Source organism: Pan troglodytes, chromosome 6, assembly GCF_028858775.2.
Source record: "Pan troglodytes isolate AG18354 chromosome 6, NHGRI_mPanTro3-v2.0_pri, whole genome shotgun sequence".
NCBI lineage: Eukaryota > Metazoa > Chordata > Mammalia > Primates > Hominidae > Pan > Pan troglodytes.
Genome location: NC_072404.2, coordinates 38,261,375 through 38,279,054, shown reverse-complemented (window position 1 = coordinate 38,279,054; position 17,680 = coordinate 38,261,375). Strand labels below are relative to the sequence as shown.

General features: G+C 41.7%; 1 protein-coding gene across 13 annotated transcripts in view; it reads right to left on the bottom strand.

Moving 5' to 3' along the window:
* Window positions 1–17,680, bottom strand: part of AVL9 (AVL9 cell migration associated) — a 92,052-nt gene that overhangs the window by 73,760 nt on the left and 612 nt on the right. The gene's annotated exons all lie outside the window — the stretch shown is intronic.

The window sequence follows — 17,680 nt, the reverse complement described above, 5'->3', positions numbered from 1 at the left end:
TGGCTGAGGAGGGAATCCACTGGGATGGTTGCAGGGGTGCCTTTGAATTTTATTTTTGGTTTACAAAGCCAATACTATGACACCAGGTTTTTGAGAAAAGAAAAGCTTTTCATTGCAGGTTACTCAACAAGGAGACAGGAGTCCAGCTCAAATCTGTCTCCCTGTGCTGGCTTTAAGGCAGTACTTTTATTAGAAAAGGTTAAGGGGCTGATTCTGGGATTAGCAAGTGGTTGGTAGAAGGAAAGGGAACATCTGCAAAGTCCCTCAGGCATGCACAGTTATCTCTCCATGCCTCCTCATGGATCCCATACACAAATTCAGGGGGAGTTAGTATGAAACAAGAGGAGTCAGTATGAAACATGTGGTAGAAATTTGGGTTGTGATATCAGCGAGTTCATTCTACATATATTCATTGGCCATATTAGTTTTAACCAATTTTAGCCAATTTCATTCTCTTAGAAGGGGAGGGAGTTTTATTTTAGCAAGTTGTTTCTTATCTGCCATCCTGCAAGCTCGAAGATTTCTGTTACTGCTTTCTTCAGCTCTTTGGGGCACAGTTTCAATGGGCAGAGAGTGTACCAGCTTTGGCCTTTTGTTTCTGGTTCCAGTGAACAGAAAGGCATCAAACCAAGGGAACACAGGAACTAAGAGGTAAGCTACGAAAAGTACAGTTCTGCTCTTAAGCTCCTCCTACAAGATCCTGTCCAGAGACATAGGAGGAGGCAAAGATGCTGGTAAGCACTTTGTGCCATTCTGTGCTCCCTCCCACCAGCCCTCTTTCTGGCCAAGTTCTAGTCCCACCTGCTTTGTGCCTACTGGTAGTTTGTTTTCTGGTCTTTAGTGTCCTCATCGATAAAATGAACGTAACATCTCTAATCATGTGCATTCACACAGTGAGGTAAATGATGTGAAAGGGCTTTGAACAATGTAGTAAGGAAAAGAGACTAGGATACTGACTTCCCATTTTCCCAATTCCTGCTTCAGAACTGCTCTCCTAGGCCCCAAGCCCCTGCCTCTGTTAGCCCCTTGATCAATCTTTGCCTATGGAGGGGCAAAACTACATGGTATCCCAAGAACAAGGACCAATAATTACAGATCCATTTATTTTCTTTGCTACTTCCCATGACCACTCTTAAACTGAGAAGCTGGGACCATTTCCCTGATTGATGGGGCCTCCTCACTAGGACAAAAGGGAGCATGTATGTTTCATAATGGGCATTCCGTCAAGAAATGTCCTAAGGAGATAAATGTATGTTTCATAATAGGCATTCTGTGATGGAATGTCCTGAGGAGATAAATGCTGGAGTCGGTCTCAGCACATCTCAGTTATTCATTCTGACTCGTTTGGACAAGTGAGTTACTACAGCACTCATTTGGAAAAATGACCAGAAAGCTACCTCCAATTTCTCGGCCTCAACCCTGGCCTCCATTTCTTTCTGTTCCTTCTGGCTCTCGTCTTCCAGCCCTCCTTCCTCCCCTTACTCCTCAAACTTCCTGCCCTCAGCCTCCTCTCCAGGACCGTCCAAGCTGTTCAGTTTTCCAGCGTACCTGTTTCCCCCAGCTGATTAATGTCGCCCCTTCCCAGCACCCTACCTCCCAGAACTCCCTACCCAGCTCTTCCTCTGTTAATTCCAGAGCGTCCGTATGCCACCGCCCTGCTCGTCAGGCACCCCTTTCCAAGTGTCCTCCTATCTGTCCCCCTCGCCCTCCTCATAGCCCCTCTTGCTAGTCCCCTGTACTCTAATCCCCACAACCTAGTACACCCCTGCATCTTATCCTAGAGAGATGGCTTCCCTCCTACTGGGGCAGTTCAGAATTTCCAGGACTGTGGACTCCCACAACCAGACCTGATGGCTCACAAATCTCACCCTGGAGAGATTGCTTTCCTCATACTGGGGCAGTTCAGAAGTGCCAGGACTGTGGATTCCCACAAGCAGACCTGACGGCTCACAAATCTTACCCTGGGGAGATGGTTTCCCTCATACTGGGGCAGTTCAGAATTGCCAGGACTGTGAATTCTCCCAACGAGACCTGATGGCTCATGAATCTCACCCTGGAGAGATGGCTTCCCTCATACTGGGGCAGTTCAGAAGTGCCAGGACTGTGGACTCCTACAACCAGACCTGACGGCTCACAAATCTTACCCTGGGGAGATGGTTTCCCTCATACTGGGGCAGTTCAGAAGTGCCAGGACTGTGGACTCCCACAACCAGACCTGACGGCTCACAAATCTTACTGGAGAGATGGCTTCCCTCATACTGGGGCAGTTCAGAAGTGCCAGGACTGTGGATTCTCCCAACGAGACCTGATGGCTCATGAATCTCACCCTGGAGAGATGGCTTCCCTCATACTGGGGCAGTTCAGAAGTGCCAGGACTGTGGACTCCCACAGCCAGACCTGACGGCTCACAAATCTTACCCTGGGGAGATGGCTTCCCTCATACTGGGGCAGTTCAGAAGTGCCAGGACTGTAGACTCCCACAACCAGACCTGACGGCTCACAAATCTTACCCTGGGGAGATGGTTTCCCTCATACTGGGGCAGTTCAGAAGTGCCAGGACTGTGGATTCCCACAGCCAGACCTGACGGCTCACAAATCTTACCTTGGGGAGATGGCTTCCCTCATACTGGGGCAGTTCAGAAGTGCCAGGACTGTAGACTCCCACAACCAGACCTGACGGCTCACAAATCTTACCCTGGGGAGATGGCTTCCCTCATACTGGGGCAGTTCAGAAGTGCCAGGACTGTAGACTCCCACAACCAGACCTGACGGCTCACAAATCTTACCCTGGGGAGATGGTTTCCCTCATACTGGGGCAGTTCAGAAGTGCCAGGACTGTGGACTCCTACACCCAGACCTGACGGCTCACAAATCTTACCCTGGGGAGATGGTTTCCCTCATACTGGGGCAGTTCAGAAGTGCCAGGACTGTGGACTCCTACAACCAGACCTGACGGCTCACAAATCTTACCCTGGAGAGATGGCTTCTCCCATACTGGGGCAGTTCAGAAGTGCCAGGACTGTGGATTCTCCCAACGAGACCTGATGGCTCATGAATCTCACCCTGGAGAGATGGCTTCCCTCATACTGGGGCAGTTCAGAAGTGCCAGGACTGTGGACTCCCACAGCCAGACCTGACGGCTCACAAATCTTACCCTGGGGAGATGGTTTCCCTCATACTGGGGCAGTTCAGAATTGCCAGGACTGTGCATTCTCTCAGCCAGACCTGACAGCTCACAAATCTCACCTTGGAGAGATGGCTTTCCTCCTACTGGGGCAGTTCAGAAGTGCCAGGACTGTGGACTCCCACAACCAGACCTGACGGCTCACATATCTCACCCTGGAGAGATGGGCTCGCTCCTACTGGGGCAGTTCAGAAGTGCCAGGACTGTGGACTCCCACGACCAGACCTGATGGCTCACCTATCTCACCCTAGAGAGATGGCTTCCCTCCTACTGGGGCAGTTCAGAATTGCCAGGACTGCGGATTCCCAGAAGGCTGATTTAATGGACGTAGAAAATGTAAGATGGTAAACCAACGTTCAGCCTCAGTAAGTTACAAGGACCCCTTTTCCATGATCAGATTCCTTGTTATCTTATTACTAACTGTATTTTGCCTTAATCCTCATTTTGTTAACCCTCTTCAGATTCTAGAGATTACCTTTTTCTAGACAGTCTTTTTTTCTTTTTGAGACAGTCTCACTCTGTTGCCCAGGCTGGAGTACAGTGGTGTGATCTTGGTTCACTGCAACCTCCACCTCTCAGTTCAAGTGATTCTCCCACTTCAGCCTTCTGAGTAGCTGGGATTACAGGCGCCCGCCACCACGCCTGGCTAATTTTTTGTATTTTTAGTAGAGAAGGGGTTTCACTATGTTGGCCAAGCTGGTCTCAAACTCCTGACCTCAAGTGATCCGCCCGCCCGGCCAAGACAGTCTGTTCCTTTCCTCTCCTGTCTAGTCAGCTAGGATATACAAGCCTCTGCCTTTGGAACTGGTTTCTCAATGGAACTTGGTCTGAAACCACAAAGCAAACTATAGGACTGATGACAGAGAAAGAGGAGAGTGAGGAGTAAAAAGCGTTAATCTGTTCTCAAGTAGGGTAAGTTGTGTTGATGTGCCCTAGGTTCAAGTCAATGCAAGAACAGATGACCCCTGAGAACTCACACACAGGGTACAAGGCCCCTGCTATATAGATACAGGGGACAGAGTTTTGTTTTTTATTGTGTTTTTTTGGGTCTGGTTCCTCCCAGACTTCATTTTTCTTCATCCTAGAATCCAGAATCTTGCCAGGGACTTTCTGCCCTTAAGGAAAGTCTCCTGCAAAAAGAGGGAGGGGGCCCTCCAGTGCTCTCATCAAAGCTGAGGGTTGAGCCTCCCTCTCAGTTAGCTGCTTCCACGCCAGAAAGGGAAAGGTAGCAGAGTCTGGAAGGCACAGCATGTCCAGATCCTACCCAGATGAGAGCATCTGATGAACAGATAATATAAAAAGAAGTGCTCTCCTCAAACTGATCCTTAGATTCAATACAATCTCAATCAAAACTCCAAAAGATATTTTTGCAGAACCTGGCAAGCTGATTATAATTTATATGGAAATGTAAAGGGTCAAGAGTAGCCAAGACTCTCCTAAGAAGAAATTCTTCTTTACCAGGTATCAAAACTTATTACAAAAATTATAATAAGATAGTGTAATACTGGTGCAAGCATAGAAAAATAGACAAATGACACAGAATACAGGAACAAGACACACATATGTGGACACTTTAATACCAAAGTAGCATAACAGAACAGTGAAGATAGGACTGTTTTTATATTCAATAAAGTGGTCTTAAGGCAACTGGATGCCCAAATGAGTAAGTAATGATTTCTACCTCACAATTCATTCAAAAAATCATTTTCAGGTGGAACATAAGATATAACGTGAAAGGGTAAAAACAATAAATCTTCTAGAACTGCTCTGCCCATGTATGGATACTGAACATTTGAGATGTGCTATTAAGTAAAATTTGCATTTGATTTTAATTACTTAGTAGGAAAAAACAATGTGAAATATCTCAATTTTTATATTGAAACTTTGAAATACTAATTTGGAGTGAGTTAAAAAACACAATATTAAAATTAGTTTTATCTGATTATTTTGCTCTCTTAATGTGGATACTACAAATTTTAAATTATGTATGCAGCTCACTTAGTATTTTTATTAGACAACACTGATCTAGAAGGTAATACAGAAAAATATCTTCAGGACATCAAATTGGTAAAAATGTCTTAAATGGCATTTAAAAAGCACTAACCACAATGGGAAAGACTAATATAGTTGACCACATTTCAATTATGGTGTAAAAAAGACACCATTAAGATACTGAAAAGGCAAGCAACAGAGAGGGAAAAGAATTTGCAGCACATATAAGTCTTAAATGGCTTTTTTCAATAATATAAAAAGAACTTCAACAAATAAAGAAAAGACAATCCAACTGAAAAACAGGATAAGATTTGGAGCATGTACGTCACAAAAAGAGGATAGCCCAATGACCAGTAGACCTATAAAAAAGTGTCCAGCCTCATAACAAATCAAAAAATGTGATGTAAAACAATAATGAGATGACACTACATACCCCACCAGAATTACTGTAATTAAAAGGATGGACAATGCCCAGTGTTGGCAAGGAGCATGAAGAACACCAGTGATAAAGTTAATTGGTTCCACTGTTTCGGAAAACAATTTGATATCTACTAAAAGCGAAGATAGGTATTCCCTATAATCCATCAATTCCACTCTTAAGTATATATCCAACAAAATGATTTGCACACGTGCACCAAGAGACATCTAAAAAATGCTCATGATAGCATTATTTGTAATAGCCCATGATGAAACAACCGAATGCCTGTCAACAGTTGAATAAATAAATTGTGGTGTATCACCAAAGGGAACACTACACAGTTATGAGAAGAAATGAAACCACAGGAATATGCAACGGCATAGATGAATTCCACAAGCATAATGCTGAACAAAAGAAGCCGAACACAAAAGCACACATAATATATGATTATATTTCCATAAAGTGAAGAAACAGAGTAATCTATGGTGTTACAAGTGGAGAGGGTGGTTAGCGTTGAGGAAAAAGAAAAGTAGGAAAGGACACAAGAGTCGCTTCTGGGGTGCTGTCAATATTAATATTTCTAGACTTGTGAGGTAATTACACACAATTGTGATCAATCAGTGTGATCTATATATTGGGAAGGGAAGCACTTTTCTGTGTATGTATGATGTTTCACATTAAACATTTTCTTTTAAAGAATGTGCCTATCAAGAAGGCCTAACTTTGAAAAGTGAATTCTGACAAGTTGTGATTCTGGGTGGGAGGGACAAGGATATACATAAAAACCCCAGGAGCTTTCCCCTTCTACCTTCCCTTCCCATTTGCCAACTGTAGAGGACCATATAGCTTTACCCTATTATTTATTAATATTGTGAATGGATATTTTCAAATATGAAACCAACCTGTGACAAACCCCATTTGGTTATGATGTATTATTCCTTTCATATATTACTGGATTTTTTTTGCAACTATCTAGTTAAGGATTTTTGCATCAATGTTCATGAGGGATATTGATCTTTGTTTTTTTCTTATAATAATTTGTCTGGCTTTGGTATTAATGTAATGCTGGCCTCATAAAATAAGTTGAGAAATGTTCCCTCCTCTTCTGTTTTCTGACAGAGTTTGTGAAGGACTGGTATTTTCTTCATTACAGTAGTCCCCCTGACCTGCAGTTTCACTTTCTTTTTTTTTTTTAAATAGAGACAGGGTCTATGTTGTCCAGGCTGGTCTCAAACTTGTGGCCTCAGGTAATCCTCCCGTTTGGCCTCCTGAAGTGCTGGGATTACAGGTGTGAGCCACTGCACCTTGCCCAGTTTCATTTTCAATGGCTCCAGTTAGTCATGGTCAACCACATTCTGAAAATTTTAAATGGAAAGTTTCAGTAATAAACAATTCATAAGTCTTAAATTGTGTGCCATTCTGAGGAGCATGATGAAATCTTACACTGTCCCTCTCCATTCCACTTGACTTGTGAATCATCCCATCATCCAGCTTATCCTCGCTGTACAGGCTACCCTCTCATTAGTCACTGAACAGCCATCTTAGTTATCGGATTGACTGCAGCAGTATCAAGGTGCTTGTGTTTGAGTAATTCTTATTTTACTTAATAATGACCCCAAAGCCCAAGAGTAGTGATGTTGGCATACTGTTATAAATATTCTATTTTACTACTAGTTATTTTTGTTAATCTCTTATGCCTGATTTCTAAATGTTTAAAAAAATTTGTTTAAAAAGTTTAAAATTTTTAAAATTAAAAAGTTGAAACATTTTAAATTAAAAATTAAAAAAAATTTTTTGTTAATCTCTTGTGCCTAGCTTATAAACTAAACTTTATCATATGTATGTACAGGAAAAAAATTAGAAAAATATACATCTTCATAGAATTACAATAATGAACTGCATGGTGACCCTCACGGATAGTTTTTAAAAATAGTTCATAACAAGCAGAGATTATGTTTAGGGCACACTTTACGGACTTAGAATCTTTGCTGTTGCTTACAAAGAGTGAAGAAAACGACTCTACTTAATAGAAATTTATGCTCTCAGTAAATAAATATATATATGAGCATCCAAGAGAGGGCTGGGTTCCTATATTAAGTAGTGGCTTTTATTTCTCTAAGACACAATGTTTGCTTAGAACAGTATGTGGAAAATAGAATATAAAAAAACAGCAGAGCTATTGTTTGAGTTACTCTTTTTTTTCTAAATTACATACTTGTAAGTCTCAAAATTAAAGAACGCAAGTGGGGAACTGTCACTATATCTCCTACCTCTGTACTAGTATAAGCAATTTAAAGAAAGAAAATCATATTAATTAAATGGCAATTTTGAAAAGCCTCTTTCAAAAGTACTAAAGAATGTAGGGTTTTGTGATTTGCTACAAAGTAGAAGGGTTTCTTTCTTTCTTTTTTTTTTGAGACGGAGTTTTGCTCTTGTTGCCTAGGCTGGAGTATAGTGGCGTGATCTCAGCTCACTGCAACCTCTGCCTTCCGGTTTCAAGTGATTCTTGTGCCTCAGCCTCCCGAGTAGCTGGGATTACAGACGCCTGCTACATGCCCGGCTAATTTTAGTATTTTTAGTAGAGATGGGGTTTCACCATGTTGGCCAGGCTGGTCTCAAACTCCTGACCTTGTGATCTGCCCGCCTTGGCCTCCCAAAGTGCTGGGATTACAGGTGTAAGCCACCACGCCCGGCCGAAGGGTTTATTTTCTAAAACTTTTAAATTAGATTTGATATATATTACGAAGTATAAAATAAAAAGATCAGGCCGGGTGCAGTGATTCACACCTGTAATCCCAGCACTTTGGGAGGCCAAGGTTGGCAGATCACTTGAGGTCAGGAGTTCGAGACCAGCCTGGCCAACATGGTGAAACCCTGTTCCTACTAAAAATACAAAAATTAGCTGGGCATGGTGGCATACTCTTGTAATCCCAGCTACATGGGAGGCTAAGGCAGGAGAATCGCTTGTACCCAGGAGGTGGAGGTTGCAGCGAGCTGAGATCATGCCACCGCACTCCAGCCTGGGTGACAGAGCGAGACTCCGTCTCAAAAAAATAAATAAAATAAAATAAAAAATCTTAGTGTACAGAGTTCATAGGTTTTGAGGATCCACACATTCATGGGCAAATACCTCATCAATGCACAGATTTTTCACCATCCTAGAAAGTTCCTCTGTTCAGATTGCTATCATTAAATATTACTTCTGCCTGTCCTGGAATGTCCTGGGCATGTTTCTGAATGTAGCCTCTGATGACAGGTATTCAGCAAATGTTTGCTAATTTCATCTTAGAATCATAGAAGTGGAAATAATCTTAGCAGTCACCTACTTTAAAACTCTCATTTTATAGATGAAGAAACTGAAGTCCATAAACATTAGGCAACTTGCCCCAGCTTACACACCTAATGACAATTAGGTCCAAACTTACATCTTGATTCTCATATGGTAAAAGAGATAAGAGAGAATTTATCAGAGCTGTAAGTATAAAAAAAAGAAATATTGTATATAAAGATCCTCTGCTAGAGGATAAGACAACGATTTGTACAAAACATAAGGTGTAATGATAAAGACTGGTTTTCTGAATGAGATGATATAAATGGAACATTATCTCCAGGTTCCTGAAAATATATACAAAGATGTCATCAAAGCTATAAAAACCATTTTTCTTACAGGAAAAAAATTAGAACTTTCCCAACAAATGATCAAATCAATTGATTTATTAAATTAAATCAATGTATTTAATTGAAATGTTAATGAACTTTATCCTGGCAATCTTTTATACATCAATTCATGTTTAACATTTCAATTTTCTTCATTTCAATATTGAAATTTCATGAGGCAATAAAGATATTATAATTTCTGGGAGTGCATCACACCCACCAAAGGGAGCCTAACACATTCCTAATACCGTCAGTGAAGGCCATGGGGCAGACGTGGGTTTCATTAAGAATCTTGCAAAGGCCAGGTGCGGTGGCTTACGCCTGTAATCCCAGCACTTTGGGAGGCTGAGGCAGGCAGATCATCTGAGCTCAGGAGTTTGAGACCTGCCTGGCCAACAGGGTGAAACCCTGACTCTACTAAAAATACAAAACATAGCCGGGTGTGGTGGTGCACACCTGTAATCCCAGCTACTTGGGAGGCTGAGGCAGGAGAATTGCTTGTACCCAGGAGGTGGAGGATGCAGTGAACGAAGATCATTTTACTGCACTCCAGCCTGGGTGGCAGAGTGAGACTCCGTCTCAAAAAAAAAAAAAAAAGAACCTTGTAGCCATGTGCACATATATGAACACTCAGCATACCCTGTGACAATGAGCACAGTGATGTGATGAAAGGCACAAGTGCAGAGGGCCATATTTCAAATCTAGTTTTTTTTTTTTTTTTTCCCTTGAGACGGAGTCTTGCTCTGTCACCCAGGCTGGAGTGCAATGGCAAGATCTCGGCTCACTGCAACCTCTGCCTCCCAGGTTCAAGCGATTCTCCTGCCTCAGCCTCCCGAGTAGCTGGGACTACAGGCACGTGCCACCAAGCCCGGCTAATGTGTGTGTGTGTGTGTGTGTGTGTGTGTGTGTGTGTGTGTGTATATCTCTCTATATCTATATATATAGATATATATATATATATCTTTTAGTAGAGATGGGGGTTTCACCATGTTGGCCAGGCTGGGCTCGAACTCCGGGCCTCAAGTGATCCACCTGCCTCGGTCTCCCAAAGTGCTGGGATTTACAGTTGTGAGCCACCGCACCTGGCCCATATTTGAAATCTAAATGAACACCCAGAGTTTATTCAGAAGTCACACTTCTGACAACTTAATTACCTACAAAACTGCCAAGAACCAGAAACAAATGAAAAAAACATCTATCAGCAAAACCAGCTATTATAAAGCTCTTGACAGTATACCAAGAAGGCTTTAGGTTTCCTTTCAAAACCCATGACTGAGTCATTTTATTTCACACAACAGATTCAGTAGACGTGGTCTCCCAATCAATGGAAGAAAAGCATCAAATAAAGGGAAGCGGAAAACACCACCATCACTATGGATAGTATTGACATTGGGAAATAATTACTAACATATCTGTCACCTCTCTGTCTGGCCGGCTAGGGCCCAACGAAGTCAGAGCCATGTGCAAATCACTCTATGTTAAACGGAGAATGCCACAGTATGAGTGACATTTGCTCTGAAGAGAGTCACCCAGAGTAACTTAAATTGTGTTCAGTAAGTTCTCTTTCAAAATCCATTTTAATACAAACTTCACGAAAAAAATGGCTACAATGAAGTCTCTATACTTATGAGAAAAGGTGCAAAAAGCCACAAGGATGTTCTTTGCAGCGCTATTCAAAATAGTGAAAAATTAGAATGCCACCTAAGTATCTAAAAAGGAGATCAGTCAAATAAATAACAGCATTTCTACAAAATACTATTCAGCAATTTTAAAACATAATTCAATTATTTACTAATACAGAAAAATATTAATGGTATATTTCACATGAAAAAGGTAGGCCATGAAACATGATTATGGTTTGATACCTTTTCTTTCTTTTTTTTTGAGAAAGCGTTTTACTCTGTCACCCAGGCTGGAGTGCAGTGGTGCCATCTCGGCTCACTGCAGCTTCGACCTGCTGGGCTCAAGTGATACTCCCGCTTCACTTTTTTGTGACCAGTGCACTCACACCAGCCTCCCAAGTAGCTGGGACTACAGGCATGCACCTCCAAACCTGGCTAATTTTTTTACTTTTTGGCAAAGATGAGGTCTCCCTATGTTGCCCAGGCTGGTCTCGAACTCCTGGGCTCAAGCGATCTTCCCATCTTGGCCTCCCAAAGTGCTGGGATTACAGACATGAGCCACTGTGCCTGGCCAGTACATATTTTTTTTTTATCATAAATGTTATTTTCAAAAATACTGAAATATGATTTAAAAACTGCCAAAAATATCAGCTTAGATAATATCCTCTAAAAATATCCTAGGGAGAACCTGAGTTCTTAATCCATATAAAATAGGACAGTCTTAAAATTAAGTAGGTAAGTAGGCTCTTCTCCCTATGTGTCTGCATCTTTCTGTTGTCCATCCCTAGTAGATTAGGGCCCTTCTGCAGTCTTCCCTTTAGCAAAAATCTACATTCAGCAAAGGATCTGAATCATATCAATGACATGAAGTAGATGATTACTCATGGTGTATAAGTATTTTACTAGGGATCAAAGGCTTAAGCCAAAGAAAGAAATTAGGCACATTCTTGCTAGCTGGGAGGACCCATAAGAGAACGAAGGAATCTTCCTGATATTTCAAAGTTCTAGTACACAAGTTGACACCCACTCCGCTTAGCCACAATGCCAAAGCCTGAATGAAAACTATTCCATTGTTCTGTCAATGCTGCAGCCCTGCTAAGTCAGAGATTTTCATAATTTCAGCATATACAAAAAGCATGGCCAAAATCAGGAAAAACCATCTACCAAAATATTAAAGTTGAAGAAATAAAAGTGCAGTGAAGGGCCAGAAAATGCAATCTTGTTTCAGAACAAAGTTTCTGTAAAACTAGCAGCTAAAAAGAATCTTAAAAGGTTATTCTTCCCTAACTGCTAACCCTTCAGTTTTCTTCTTTCTTGTTCCAAAGAACTACTTATTGCAACAAGAATCAAACAAACCCTCCCAAATGTTTCATTATTGTCACCACAGGATTTCATTAATAGCAGTTGCCAAAAAAGGCTTGTCAGTGAGTCATCTGTCACCAAAACCTGAATCACTCAGGGCTTGAGTATAGTTGTAGCACTCCAACATAAACAATCCCCCTAATATCAACCCATTTCTAAATTTGCAATGCAACATTCTGCTACCCCATGGAGACTTTCTTGTGATCAGTCCACTCACACCAACAGGAAAATCTGCCATTTTCTTCACTGCTGCTGGTTGCTTTACTCACTGGTGGAACTAGTGTTAAGATTAGTTCTAGCTCTTTTATACTTCTGCTTTTTAGACATATAGACCAACGGGCCAGAACAGAGGTCTCAGAAATAACACCACACATCTACAGCCATCTGCTCTTTGACAAACCTGACAAAATAAGCAACGGGGAAAGGATTCCCTATTTAATAACTGGTGCTGGGAAAACAGGCAAGCCATATGCAGAAAACTGAAACTAGACCCCTTCCTTACACCTTATACAAAAATTAACAGAGGATGGATTAAAGACTTAAACTAACACCTAAAACCATAAAAACCCCAGAAGAAAACCTAGGCAATACCATTCAGGATATAGGCATGGCAAAGACTTCGTAACTAAAACACCAAAAGCAATTGCAACAGAAGACAAAATTGACAAATGGGATCTAATTAAACTAAAGAGCTTAAATTAAAAAAAAACTAAAGAGCTCTAATTAAACCAAAGAAACTAGCATTAGAGTGAACAGGCAACCTATGGAATGAGAGAAAATTTTTGCAATCTACCCATCTGACAAAGGTCTAATATCCAGACTCTACAAGGAACTTAAACAAATTTATAAGAAAAAAAACAACCCCATCAAAAAGTGGGCGAAGGATATGAACAGACACTTCTCAAAAGATATCTATGCCGCCAATAAACATATGAAAAAAAGCTCATCATCATTGGTCATTAGAGAAATGCAAATCAAAACCATGAGATACCATCTCATGCCAGTTAGAATGGTGATCATTAAAATGTCAGGAAACAACAGATGCTGGAGAGGATGTGAAATAGGAATGCTTTTACACTGTTGATGGAAGTGTAAATTAGTTCAATCATTGTGGAAGACAGTGTGGTGATTCCTCAAGGATCTAGAACCAGAAATACCATTTGACCCAGCAACCCCACTACTGGGTATATACCCGAAGGATTATACATCATTCTACTATAAAGACACACACAGACACGTTTATTGCAGCACTATTCACAATAGCAAAGACTTGGAACCAACCCAAATGCCCATCAATGATAGACTGGATAAAGAAAATGTGGTACATACACACCATGGAATACTATGCAGCCATGAAAAAGAATGAGTTCATGTCCTTTGCAGAGATATGGATGAAGCTGGAAACCATCATTCTCAGCAAACTAACACAGGAACACAAAACCAAACACCGCATGTTCTCACTCATAAGTGGGAGTTGAACAATGAGAACACATGGACACAGGGAGGGGAACATCACAGACCGGTGCCTGTTGGGGGATGGGAGGCAAGGGGAGGGAGAGCATTAGGACAAATACCTAATGCATATGGGGCTTAAAATCTAGATGACTGGTTGATGGATGCAGCAAACCACCATGGCACATGTATACCTATATAACAAACCTGAATGTTTCGCACATGTATCCCAGAACTTAAAGTATAATTAAAAAAAAAATTGTTATTCTGCCTTTTTTGTATTAGAAATACAGTTTGGTAAATCCAGTTTACTTAAGACTTAAAACTGCTAGCTATGTATACAAAACAATAAACTATCAGAAAAGTGGCCAAAAATTAAGTAATTATTTCAACTTTTTATGACATCACTTTGGAAAATAACCTATTCCCTTTTAACTTGAGTAGTTAAAAAAGTTCTAACCTGTTTATGAAAAAAACCCAGAGTTAATGTGATATATATTTGATGCTACTTAGCAAAAAATTTTGGTAGTCCGACAAGTATAATTTATATATTGGAACAAACAAAACTCTGGAATACACAATCTATAACAAGCCAATTTACTACAGAGAAGGTGTCCATAAATTATTTCATGCCAAAGGGTCTAATGTCAGATAAATTTTTGTTTTGTTTCGTTTTGAGACAGGGACTCACTGTCGCCCAGGCTGGAGTGCAGTAGGCAGATCTTCGCTCACTGTAACCTCCGCCTCCCAGATTCAAGCAAATCTCCTGCCTCAGCCTCCTGAGTAGCTGGGATTACAGGCACACGCCACCGCATCCAGCTAATGTTTATATTTTTAGTAGAGACTGGGTTCCGCCATATTGCCCAGGCTGGTCTTGAACTCCTGAGCTCAAGTGATCCACCTCACTTGAGCCTCCCAAAGTGTTAGGATTACAGGCATGAGCTACTGCGCCCGGCCACACTTATTATCCCTTGTTAAATGTTAAATTATCCCTTGTTAAATATTAAATTTTAAACAATTCAGTAAAAAGTTGAAATGAGTAAATATTTTGAAACAACTTTAAATGTTATGGTAGAACTCAAAAAAATCACTTAAAATGTTCTAAATGTTAAGTATATCAGTAAACTAAAAAAATGACATCTAGAAGCTAACACGCTATCTACAGAAGAATTTACTTCCACAAGTTACCCAAATAAAAGTGAAAAAAAAAAAGATCAAGTGATGAAGTTAATAGATGTTCATTTAAATTCAAATGAAGGAATTTTTCATTTAAAATACATCTGGCCTGATGCCTGTAATCCCAGTACTTTGGGAGGCCAAGGCGGGTGGATCACTTGAGGTCAGGAGTTCTAGACCAGCCTGACCAACATGGTGAAACCCCGTCTCTACCAAAAATATAAAAAATTAGCCAGGTATGGTGGTGCATGCCTGTAATCCCAGCTACTTGGGAGGCTGAGGCAGGAGAATCACTTGAACCCAGGAGGTGAAAGTTGCAGTGAGAGGAGATCGCGCCACTGCACTGAACTCCAGCCTGGGTGACAGAACAAGACTCCGTCTCAAAAAAAAAAAAAAAAAAAAAAAAAAAAATACATCTGAGGACTTCAAAGGTGGAAAAAGTGCTAGAAACAAAATGAACTAACATTTTCCACAAGCCTAGTTTTGGGTCTTCAACACAGCAGTATTAGAAGATGGCTTTTACTTTGAGGTCCATGTCAAATGACAAAGTTATCATGCTTAACCAAGCGGACTGCTGAAAGGCATCACTTTTAAAACAAAGGTTTTACTTCAGTCACTTCTATTTAAAAGTTACAAATTACGACCAAGTATAGGAATCTTCCCTATGCACAATCTCAGCGCACATTTAGAACTAATGGTCATGACTGGGCGTGGTGGCTCACGCCTGTAATCCCAGCACTTTGGGAGGCCGAGGCGGGTGGATCACGAGGTCAGGAGATCGAGACCATCCTGGCTAACACTCTGAAACCCCGTCTCTACTAAAAATACAAAAAATTAGCCGGGCGCGGTGGCGGGCGCCTGTAGTCCCAGCTACTCGGGAGGCTGAGGCAGGAGAATGGTGTGAACCCAGGAGGCAGAGCTTGTAGTGAGCCGAGCTCCACTGCACTCCAGCCTGGGTGAGAAAGTGAGATTCCATCTGAAGAAAAAAAAAAAAAAAAAAAAAAAAAAAGAACTAATGGTCAACATGACCCACGGCAATTTTGAATACTTGGAAGAGCAGTCTAAGTACCCTCACACAAGTTAAAACCATGTTAAGTCAGAGTCACAACTCAATGAGCCATGCACCTTTAATTTACACCTGGAAGTAAAATAGTAAAGTGGAGAATTAGGTAGCTGATTAATCTATCCTGGGGCAAATCTTACATACTTTAATTAAAGCCTCTGAAAACACCTGATGTACAGGTTATAAAGAACAGATTCTAGACCAGTCATTCTAAGACTTATGCATGTAACACACACTTTCCAAAACTTTTTTTTTCGCTCTTGTTGCCCAGGCTGGAGTGCAATGGAGTGATCTCGGCTCACAGCAACCTCTGCCTCCCGGCTTCAAGCGACTCTCGTGCCTCAGCCTCCCAAGTAGCTGGGATCACAGGCATGTGCCACCACGCGCAGCTAATTTTGTATTTTTAGTAGAGGCGGGGTTTCACCGTGTTGTCCAGGCTGGTTTCGAACTCCTCACCTCAGGTGATCCACCCGCCTCGGCCTCCCAAAGTGCTGGGATTGAGACAGGGTCTTGCTCTCTCACCCAGGCTGGAGTGCAGTGGTGGGATCAAGGGTCACTAGCCTCAGCCTCCTGGGCTCAAGCGATGTTCCCACCTTAGCCTCCCGAGTAGCTGGGACTACAAGTGCGCTATCACATGCAACTAATTTTTTAATTTTTTTGTGGAGACAGTGTTTCCCTTTGTTATCTAAGCTGGTCTCAAACTCCTGAGCTCAAGTGAGCCTTTCATATCAGTCTCTAAAAGTGCTGGCATTACAGGTGTGAGGATATATTTCAAAATTACGCACAAACACGATTTTTTCACTCCCATCACTTTTCTGTTATTCCCTAGAGAACTTAATTTTTGCCAATAAGTCTTCTAAAATGTTACATTTCCTGTGGAATGCAAGAAACTAAATGCTTCATTAGCTAGTGGTGGCAATTACTATTTTTAATACTTCAAAAAAGCATTTCAATTTACTGTTCACTAGCACATTATGACATCATTCCCTTCCAGTGTTTGCTTGCTCATTCAATAACCCTGTTTCTATTTTGTTCTCTTGCCTTCAATACATAGATTGCAAATATTCCATTTCAGATGCTGCATGAAAGATTCAGTGAGGCTGCTGAAAAACGCCTTTATATTTGAACGGTTTGGTAATACACTTTCTCTTATTGCGGTTGATATGGAGAGATTAATCTCTCACCAAAAGGCAAAATCTGGAGAAGATGAAATAGCAAAACTAAGGACCAATGGGAAGGGGGAGGCAAGGTCAATCGACAACCGTACCTAACAGGACAGATTCCAAGGCTTCCATCAGATAAACAAAGGAAGCTGATTTTTCTACGGAGGCTGCATGTGCTGCAAGCTACCTGAAGCATTAGTATGCAAGCCCACTGAGCCTATTACCTTGAAAGCAGAGTCCAAGCACTGAATTTTTCTAGACTCCCATTATAGGTGGACACCCAGAAAGCCAGTGGAGACAATGATGGACGGGGAAGAGAGTGGGGCCGGTCTTCGATGCTTTCCTCCCACTCCACCAAAGCAGGAGTTAAAAACCTACAACCTACACATATCAACCAGCTCCTCCGCTGCTCACAACCATTTTTCAGGGACAGAAGGAAGAGGTTGTGGGGGCTGGGCTTCATGTGGGGCGGGTGGGAGGAGCTGCAAAGGAGTCAGGTTGAGAGGCGAAGGGTCGCGGGCGCTGTGGGGAGGACTGCTCGACGCGAGCTGAGCACACAGAAGCAGGGCAGGGGGGCCCCGGAAGGGGCGA